Source organism: Vombatus ursinus, unplaced genomic scaffold (assembly GCF_900497805.2).
Source record: "Vombatus ursinus unplaced genomic scaffold, bare-nosed wombat genome assembly UNPS02014782.1, whole genome shotgun sequence".
NCBI lineage: Eukaryota > Metazoa > Chordata > Mammalia > Diprotodontia > Vombatidae > Vombatus > Vombatus ursinus.
In genome coordinates, this window is record NW_020954560.1 from 6,558,380 (window position 1) to 6,569,029 (window position 10,650).

A 10,650-nucleotide genomic window follows, 5' to 3' on the forward strand; every position below is an offset into this window, starting at 1 on the left:
TGAATAAAATTGAGAAATGCAGGGTAGATGAAGGTTCACTGTGAAGATTATTCTGCCATTGAAAGCTAGCCACTTTCTTGTGATTCAGCCTCAAACTTTGTTTTGTATTCAGGTAGGAGGTTTGTCTGAAACTTCTGCTTAGGAAAATCTACTCCTTTGTGATAACCCCTTGTTTAAATTGCTGTTAAATTTCCTAAGTCCACTGGTACACCAAATTTTTTAAGTTTACCATTTTTTAAGTGATTGGATAGTCATCCTCCACGAATATCCAGCATAATAGAGTTACATTAAAAAAAAATGGATGTTACTTTTTGTAAGCTAAAAAAATAATTTTAAAAATTTTAATTAATTTTAATTTTAAATTTAAATTTAATTAATTTAAAAAAATAAAATATTTCTTCAGTGCCAGCACACAATCTGTATTGCTCATCTCACATAGTAACTGCCTAAATGATCTGATTATGGAGCCTTGAAGAATTCTGACTTTTTCTAACAGGGTGTTTTTGTACATGGAAAATCTATCTGAGGAATGTACAATACTTTGACAAATTTTGACAAATAAATACTCACAGGAAGTGATGGCATGTGAAAACTTTGGGATGTGGGGGAGTGAAGTCCTGGATTTGTGATTTCCTAAATGTGGGGAACTCCTTGTCTGAGGTCTCTTTCACTGATACAGATTGGCAGCCTGGCTGAAATGTATAATATTAGAGAGTTGTCTAAGGGCACTGAGAGGTTAAGTAATTTTCTCCATTTCATAAAATGTGAATGTGTTAGAATCTGGACTTCAACCCAGGTCTTCCTGACTCCAAAGCTGAACCTCTGTCTAGTTGTTGGAAAGGAAATGGATGCTGTTAAAATAGGTCTTAAAGGCATGTTTAACAAACTAGCACTTTCCCACTACCTACCAAGTACCAGAAATACAAAGAAAAGCAAAAACAATTGCTGCCTTCAAGGAACTTCTATTCCAATGTGAGAGATGTACTTTATATAAAAAGGTACATTAAAAAGTCATCTGTACCCTTTTTCTATCACCTCTTATCATCTATTCTTTTCTGGTTTCCAACCCTACCACTCAATAGAAATTGTTCTCTCAGGGTTACCAACAAATTCTCTTAACTGCTAATTCTTTTTTTTTTTAATTAATTTTTAGTTTTCAACATTCACTTCCACAAAATTTTGTGTTCCAGATTTTCTCCCCATCTCTCCCCTCACCCCATACCAAGACAGCATGCATTCTGAATACGCCTTCCCCCAGTCTGCCCTCCCTTCTATCACCTCCCTCCCCTTTCTCTTATCCCATTCCCCTTCTATTTTCTTGTAGGGCAGGATAGTTTTCTATACCCCATTGCCTGTGTCTCTTATTTCCCAGTTGCATGTAAAAACAATTTTTAACATCCGTTTTTAAAACTTTGGGTTCCAAATTCTCTCCCTCCCTCCCCAATCCCCCTCATTGAGAAGGCAAGCAGTTCAATATAAGTTATACATATGTAGTGATGCAAAACACTTCCATAATAGTCATGTTGTGAAAGACTAACTATATTTCCCTCCATTCTGTCTCACCCCCCCATTTTTTCTAATCTCTCCTTTTACCCTATCCCTTCTCAAAAGTGTTTGCTTCTGATTACTCCCTCCCCTAATCTGCCCTCCCTTCCTCTCTATTTTCCAGTAGAGTAAGATAGATTTTCATACCCAATTGAGTATGTATGTTATTCCCTCCTTAAACCAAATCCAATGAGAGTAAGATTCACTCATTCCCTCTCACTTCCCCCCTCTTCCCCTCCACTGTCAAAGCTTTTGCCTCTTATGTAAGATAATTTACCCCATTGTACCTCTCCCTTTGTCTTCCTTCCAGTACAATTCCCTCTCTCACTCCTTAATTTTATTTTTTAGATATCATCCCTTAATATTCAACTCACCCTATGCCCTCTGTCTATATAGATATAGATATATATATGTTCCTTCCAACTTCCCTAATACTGAGAAAGGTCTCATGATTAACTGCTAAATTTTATGGCTTTTTCTCAGTTCTTAATCTGCTCGACCCTTATGCGGTGTCTAACGTTGTCCCACCCCTAGCTCCTGGATACCTCTACTCCCTTAGCTTCTATGATACAGCACTCTTATGTTTTTTTTACATGTCTCTCTGATTTTAAGTCTCATTTACTGGACTATTACTTATTTTACACACATACACCCCCTCCCCAACTATAGGTATTTCCTAAGGCTCTGTAGTTAGTCGTCTTCTCTGTTTGTGATCTCATCTGGTCCCATGGGTTTAACTATTATCTCTATGCAGATGATTTACAAATGTACTTTTCCAGCCCTCATCTCTCTCTTGAACTACAGTCACATATTGCCAAGTGCCTGCTGGACATCTCCATCTGGATGTCCCATCAGCAGCTCAAACTCACTATGCCCCTAACCAGACTCACTATCTTCTCCCCAACTCATCCTTCTAGTTACAAAGGCTCTTAACTTTGGAGTCATCTTTGACTTTTTTCCCTTTTCTTGAGCCCCACATCAAAGTAGTTGCCAAGTCTTCCCAATTCCACATGCCTACACACATGGTCTCTATCCTAATTAAGATCTTCATCACCTCTTACCTTAACTATTACAAAAGCCTTCTAATTGGTCTCCCTGCTTCCAATCTCTCCCTGATACAATCTGTTCTCCAAAGAGCTGCCAAATTGTAATCCTAAAGTATAGATTTGACTATGTCACCATCCCATCCCACCTTCTATCCCCACTACTCAAAACTTGAATGACTGTTGCCTCTAGGATAAAATACAGACTCCATCTACATTGGCTCCCATTCATTTTTTCAGTCTTATTTTCTTCCTTCACACGCTTTTCATTCCCGTCAAACTGGCCAGCTAGTTGTTCCCCATATGTGACATTGCATGTACTTTCTCTACCCCTTTGTACGAGTGGTTCCCATGTCTAGAATACAGCCCAGTGTCACTTCAACTCTTGCAGAATCCCTTGTTTCCTTAAAATTTTAGCTCAGATGCCGATTCCAACAGAAGCCTTTCCTGATCCCTGATCCACTAGTTAACCTAGTACTCTCTTGATGTACTTTGTACTTAGTTATTGAGGTGTTATATTACCCCCACTAGGCTTCACCAGACTGCCAGAGAAAGCCCAGGACCCCCAAATGGCTAAAAATCTCTGCACTAGGTGATATCTAAGGCCCCTTCTAGTTGTGAGGCTTTGAACTGACATGGGATGTTGTTGGTTGAATACCTTGATACAGCATCTTGCTTGCTTTAAACTGTTACCAGAGATGTCAAGAGTAAAGCTGCCTGACCTGATTTGAATCTTGTCCTATAACTGAAATTTTCCTTGCTCTATTCATGTTCTTCTCTCCTCCTCCTGATCAAAATTCAATTCAACAAACATTTATTAGGCCTCTACCATGTGCCAAACACTATGTTAGGTTCTAGGGCTACAAAGGTGGAAAAGGAGCTGTCATGGAGCACAATTATTATTTTTCTACTAAGTCTGTCTCTGCATTTCATTTATAATGACATTTTCCCCTGTTCCTCTTGCCCTCCTCACTTCAGTGTGAATAATTCTAATTTACTAAGTACCTCCTATGTGCCAGGTACTATGCCAAGTGCTGGGGATACATAGAAAGCAAAAACCACTGGATGTCCAAAGATAATAAAGAAAACAATTCCTACTTGAAACGGACAGCAAGGACGTGTATAAGTATATATAGTAATAATGGAATGAGACGAAACATAAAGTAGTTAAATCCAAGTAACTTAACTAGATTCCAAAAGCCCATCTGTATCAGGGGTAAAACTTGAATCCAGATCTTTCTGGCTGAGACCAGCTCTCTATATCTACATCACATTTTGCACAGTACGTACCTCCCATAGGTCAGCTCTCATCTCTGCCAACACCGTCAGAATCTCTGAGCCATCGGTCTTTTATGTATAAGTTAGAAATCACATTCGAGTGAGGCTTGAATGTGATGATGCCAGTATTACAGCACTATATAAATTTCACCATCCTCATTATTATTACCTTTTCCTCTTAGAATTCTCTTCAGGAGACTTTCTGATCCCACAGTTGTTGGTGTTTCCTTATTCCCAAATTGCTTTGCATTTGTTTGTACGTACACAAGTATCCCCACAGAAGAACATGAGCTTCTTTAAAGCAGGCTTTGTGCTTAGGTCAGTGAAAGGTGGTCTCATCAGTGGTGTAGTTTTCTGTCTTTTGTGACTCTTGTCCTCTTCCTGTCCAGATGAGTGGAGCCCAAAGGCTTGCCCTATGTTGTCCCTCGCTCTGGTTGTATGACCAGCTCATCTCCTTTCCTAGTTACACAGTGATCATCAGTGGATGATCTCCTATAGGTAGCTTTGTAAGTGCAACTTATCTGAGTGGAAAGGGACATGACTGTGTGCCACTAGGCTAGTCACATCACTCAGTGCCTTAAACTACCAAGGTACAGAGGAGGTGCCGATCTGTATTGATAGAGTTCACTATACTAATCAAATTATATGGCCAGTCCCCATTCTCCATGTCCACAGTACATACTGAAGGACCATATGAGTAACCAGCAATTTGGATTCGTCTAAAACTCTGGTATTGCATGATTCATAACCATATGGGCAGCAGGCAGTACAATGGATAGAATATGGGACCTTACATCAGGAGAGTTCAAATCCTTCCCCAGATGTTTACTAGCTGTGTGACCCTAGGCAAGTCATTTAACTGATGTCTGCCTTGGTTTCCTTAACTATAAAATGGGGATAATAATAGCACCTACCCACAGGGTTGTTGTGAGGATCAAATGAGATAATATTTGTGAAGAACTCTGCAAACCTTAATGCACTTTATTAATGCTAGCTATTATATATAAAATGTCACTAGAAAAATAGTTATTTCCAACAGAAGCTTGTCACTGAAAATAATAACTCACATTTGTGTAGCACTTTAAGGTTTTCAAAGCACTTTACATATCATTTCATGTGGTCATTGGAAATACTATGTAATTTCCAAAATGCAGTCCAACCTGTTTTCTTCCTCCTATTCAGCTCTGAGCCTTCATTATCCATTTCTATCAAATCATATGCCTTTTTGTAGTAATGAAATAGTAAGCTGTGAATAGAGTAGGCACTTAATGAATGCTTGCAGAGTCGATAAATATCTCCTTTTCCATAATGATCAACCTTTTCTGGCTTCCTCCCAGGCATTCACAGGAAAACAGATTCCAGCCGCCTGCCACCCCACCCCTACCCCATTCCCCTCTTTCCTGACACTGCTTGCCTCCCTGGTCTGAGGTCATCACTGTAACCAATCAGAGTAGTTACAATTAACAGTATCTCACTGCCTTACTGGCCTGTTTCCTCAGCAATAAAATGAGGGGATTGGGCTAGAACAGAGGTCCTTAATCTAGGGTCCACAGATCACTCCCCCGAAGGATTCATAGGTAGATTTTAAAAGATCTTGAGCTTGATTGAGAAAAAGACTATACTTTTATTTTTTACTAGCTAAGATTTAACATTTCCTTCAATTATGAGGGCAATAGACATTCTTCTGAAAAAGCATCAGTTGGCTTCATCAGACTGCCAGACAGAGCCCAGGACCCCCAAATGGCTAAAAATCTATGCACTAGATGATCTCTCAGGCCCCTTTTCGATGTGAGGCTTTGAACTGACGTGGGATATTGTTGGATGAATACCGTGATACAGCATCTTGCTTGCTTTAAACTGTTACCAGAGATGTCAAGAGTAAAGCTGCCTGACCTGATTTGAATCTTGCCCTATAACTGAAATTTTCCTTGCTCTATTCATGTTCCTCTCTCATCCTCTTGCTCAAAATTCAATTCAACAAACATTTATTAGGCATCTACTATGTGCTAAACAATATATTAGGTTCTAGGGCTACAAAGGTAGAAAAGGAGCTGTCAGGGAATATAATTATTATTTTCCTAATAAATCTTTCTCTGCATTTCATTTATAATGACATTTTCCCCTGTTCCTCTTGCCCTCCTCACTTCAGTGTGAATAACTAACTTAAAAAAACTGATTTTTAGGCTCAGATTCTTAAAATCTAGCCAATGCTGAGATTCACTCTAGCCCACTTGTCAATATGAGCGTCACAACTGTTCAGATTCCTTTAGAGTCTGGTCAATATGGCGAATCATTAATAAATTTTGTCTTTGGCTGGAAAAAAAACAAAACAAAACAAAACAGATTTTTTAAAAAAGGTTTAATTTAAAAAACTTTGCAAATGAACTTTTGGAATCTTGTGTATTGAGAACAGCAGTAGGGTGAGTACCTGGAGGGGAATGAAATTTTTTTTTTTTAATTTTTAAATTTATTTATTTATTTTTAGTTTTCAACATTCACTTCCATAAACTTTTGAGTTTTAAATTTTCTCTGCCTCCTTCCTCTTCCCTCCCCCCTCCCAAGATGGAGTGCAATCCGATATAGGATCTACATATACTTTTTTTTTTTTTGGTGAGGCAATTGGGGTTAAGTGACTTGCCCAGAGTCACACAGCTAGTGAGTGTTATGTGTCTGAGGTTGAATTTGAACTCAGGTCCTCCTGACTGCAGGGGCAGTGATAGCCCCACCTAGCTGCCCCTCTACATATACATTCTTATTAAACATATTTTCACATTAGTCATGTTGTAAAGAAGAATTAGAACAAATGGGAAGAAGAGTGAGAATGAAGAAATAAAACAAAAAAAAAAGAGCAAATAGTCTGCTTTGATCTGCATTCAGACTCCATAGTTCTTTCTCTGGATGTGGACAGCATTGGGAATGAAATTTTAAAAAGAAAGGTTGCAGCCAGATTATGTAGGGTTTAAAATACCAGAATAATTTGTATTTTACCTATATTTAATGGGAAGCCACTGAAGTTTCTTAAGCAGAGAAGTGATTTGGCCAAATATATGCCTTAAGATTATCAATTTGGGTACAATATGTGTGGTTGCAACCCTGATTAGCATTAGTCCAGTTGTCTCTGTAAAATTAGAAGAAAAATGTCCATAATTCATTAAAAAATATTTTTAGCTTATTGTTTTAGTTAAATAAAATGATTTAAACAAATTTTTATGATGGTGGTTTTCCTAATATAACAGTGTTAAAATATTGTAATAAAAATGATCCACCTTCAGTGATTTTGTGACTACCTTCATAAGTAAATAAGGTAACAACATTTTTCAGTTTTTAAATTAATCTGAATAACACCTCCCCAAATCATGGGTTTAAAATATGCGGGATTTATCTGTTTAAAAAAAAAAGAAAATCTCCGAGTTGTCAAGATAACATGGCAAAATTACATTAAGAACATAGTTTTAAGAAAAATACAATTAAATGTAACTAAATTCTAGTAGAAAAGCATCAGATTGAGAGTCAAGGATCTCTGTTTAAATATTGGCTTTGCCTCTGAGGAACTGTGGGACTTTGGTTGGCTGGCCAGTCACTGAGTCTCTTGGGGCCCTTGTTTCTTCATCTACAAATGAAAGCCTGGATAAAATAATCCCTATGAGCCCTGCCACCTTCACATCCCTTGATCTATGATTTAACTCAAATATATTCTGTCCCTGCCTTTACTGAAGTAGCTTAACTTAAATATGTTTTAAACTCCTTAAAGGATATTTAGGTATTGTCAGAATAATGATGATATCAGAGGTTAAAATTTTTCTTCCTTGTAAACAATTCTCAAAAAAATATAGGAAGAATTTGGTTTGGAACTACTATGTGTTACATTATGATATTTGAGAATGTATGCCCTCAGATCTGATTCTACTTTTAGCCCAGCTTCACATGACCTTGTTTCTAATGGAAGAGCCCAAGGCAGTTGTCTCTGTAACGTTAGATGAGAATGTCCAGAATTAGACCGATCAGAAGTGAAGTTCTCCATTTAAGGACTCCACAAAGTGACCAAAATAGCTAGTCTGAAATAATGTTTACATTCTGCACATTGAAGTTTCAAGCAAAGACTTGTCAAACTTAATATATCCAAAACAGAATTCATTATCTTTCCCCAAAAAAGCTCACCTCTCTTCCAGACTTTTTTATTTTTGCCAAAGGCACCACCATTCTTCTAGTTTTCCAGGTTCATAGTCTCAGTGTGGTCCTTGATTACTTACTTTCCCCTACCCCACATATCCAATACACATCTAGTGCTAAATCTTGCCATTTCTACCTCCATATCAGCTCTTGAACACGACTCCTCTCTAGTTACACAGCTACCACCCTCATCAGCTGTCCCCTGGATTATTGCACCAGCCTCCTAACTGGTCTCCTTGGCTCAAGTCTCTCCCTTCTTGAGTACATCCTCCACATTGCTACCAGGGTCACTTTTTCTTTAGTGGAGATCTAACCTTGTTACCCTGCCCTACTCAAGAAACCTCAGAGGCTCCCTATTGTCTCTAGGCTAAAATAAAAACTCCTGTTTGGCTTTTAAAGCCCTTCATAGCCTATCTTTCCAATGTTGTACATTATTGCCTCTCCCTCACTCTGATAGAGCCAAACTAGCTTTCTCTCTTTTCCTCATATACATCACTCCATTTCCTGCCTCCATGCCCTTGCACTGGCTCGTTCCCTGACTGTATTGCACTCCCTCCCTCATCTCTGCATCACAGAATCCTTCTTTTCAAAATGTAGCTCAAGCACCTCCTGCCTCAAAGTTTTCTTGTCCGAGGCCACATTTGAACTCAGGTCCTCCTGACTTCAAGGCCACAGCTTATCCACTTCGCCACCTAGCGGCTCCTTGTATTTATTCTTTTACATTTATTCTGCATATATGTGTGTATATATGTGTATATAAGTGCACATATATATGTATACACATGTGACACTGGCCTCCCAATATTCTTTGTACAAGATACTCCATGTCTCTTGACACCTGGTATTTTCTCTGGCTGTCTCCCATATCTGCAATTCTTTCTAGCTATGCACTCCAGATTTCCCTGGCCTCCTTCAAGTTCCAGCCAAAATCCCACTTCCAGTAGGAAGCTTTTCCCAAATACCCTTAATTCTAGTGCCTTCCCTCTGTTGATTATCTCAAATTTATCCTATACATATTTCATGTTGTCTCCCCCATTAGATTGTGAGGTCCTTGAGAAGGCACGGACTGTTTGCCACCTTTCTTTGTATACTCAGTGCTTAGCACAGTGCCTGGCTGACATTTGTTTCCCTCTTTAGAATGTAAGCTCCTTGAATGGGAATTCTTTGTTTTTGTATCCTCAGTGCCCTGCCAATAAAGTGCCTTGTTGACTGATTGTACTAAAAGAGTAGAGGTAGGGCTCTAGGGGCAGCTAGGTGGTGCAGTGGATAGAGCATCGGTCCTGTAGTCAAAAGAACCTGAGTTCAAATCCTACTCCAGACACAACACTTAATAGCTGTGTGACTCTGGGCAAGTCGCTTAAACCCAACTGCCTCACCAAAAAAAAAAACAAAAACAAACAAACAAAAAAAACCAATTGTTTCTAACATTGCTGCACAAAGGGAAATTCTTTAAAATTAAGTTGGGGGTGAAAGTTTTCCAGTTAAGAGGCACTGTTGTGTCTCAGGTTGAATTCAGATTTTTAAACTGTGAAACTGTATCATATAGACAGAATAAGTCTCATCAGAGTTGTTGAAAGCTAAATAACTGTAGTTTAAAACTGCCTGTGAAACATTTACTATAGACATTAGCACCAGCCTAACTTGATTAAAGTTTGTTAACATGGGCTCTGCCATTTATGCTTTTTTCAAACTTGTGATTTTGGGAAACAGGAAAGGAAATTATAGACATTAGCCCTACTTCTTGATTCAGTTACAACCTGCTATATTTATAGCTCCTTCTACCTTTTTTTCCTTACCTTACATCCCTTCTCAGCATCACACCTGTTGCACCTCTTGCCAGACTCTCACAAAACAACTGTGAAACACACTTGGCCTCTATTCCATTCTTAAAGTCCTAATTTCCAGGCTGTTTTAGTGATAGGAACGGTCCTACCTCTCGACTGTATGCGGTTACCTCCAGTTTTGCGATGCATTGTCAAGGCTGTGAATGGCACACGCGGCTGCCGATTCATTTTCCTTTTATTTATCCAAGCAGGAACCTTTTTGTAATTAGCTTTTCCTGGCCAAACCATTCATATCAAGCGGCTGGTGAGGACTGGTCTCATTCACCAAGGCCACCAACCAATCCTTCCTTAAGAGTCAGTCCTTCCCTGCCCGACCACTGTCCCTGACTGTCGAACCAGGTGAACAGGACGGTACCGGACCCTAAATGAGAACAAATGGGCAGCGGGGAGAGAGGGGGCCCTAGCCCACCCCGAGCGGCTGCTGCTGCTGCTGCTGCTGCAGCCCGGCCCGGCCCAGCCCGGCGCTGACGCCAGAGGCTGTCAATACCGATTTCCTGGGTCCGCCTTAGAACTGGCGTGCCTGAGGCCTTACCCTTAATCTCTCAGCCCTACACGTCACGAAGCAGGCGATGACAAGGGAAGCCGAACAGCCCCATGAAGCATCCCTGCGGATTCAGTAAACAAGAAGTGGCCGCCCGCAGCACGTGGGAGAGAAGAGAAGGGAAGGGCCTCCGCAGCCATCTTAACTACTGGCAAACACAGACAGACAGGTTGGCGTCCCTTGGCTTCTTTGCGCAAGCGTAGCATGAAGGCTCTCCACCTCCCAGTGC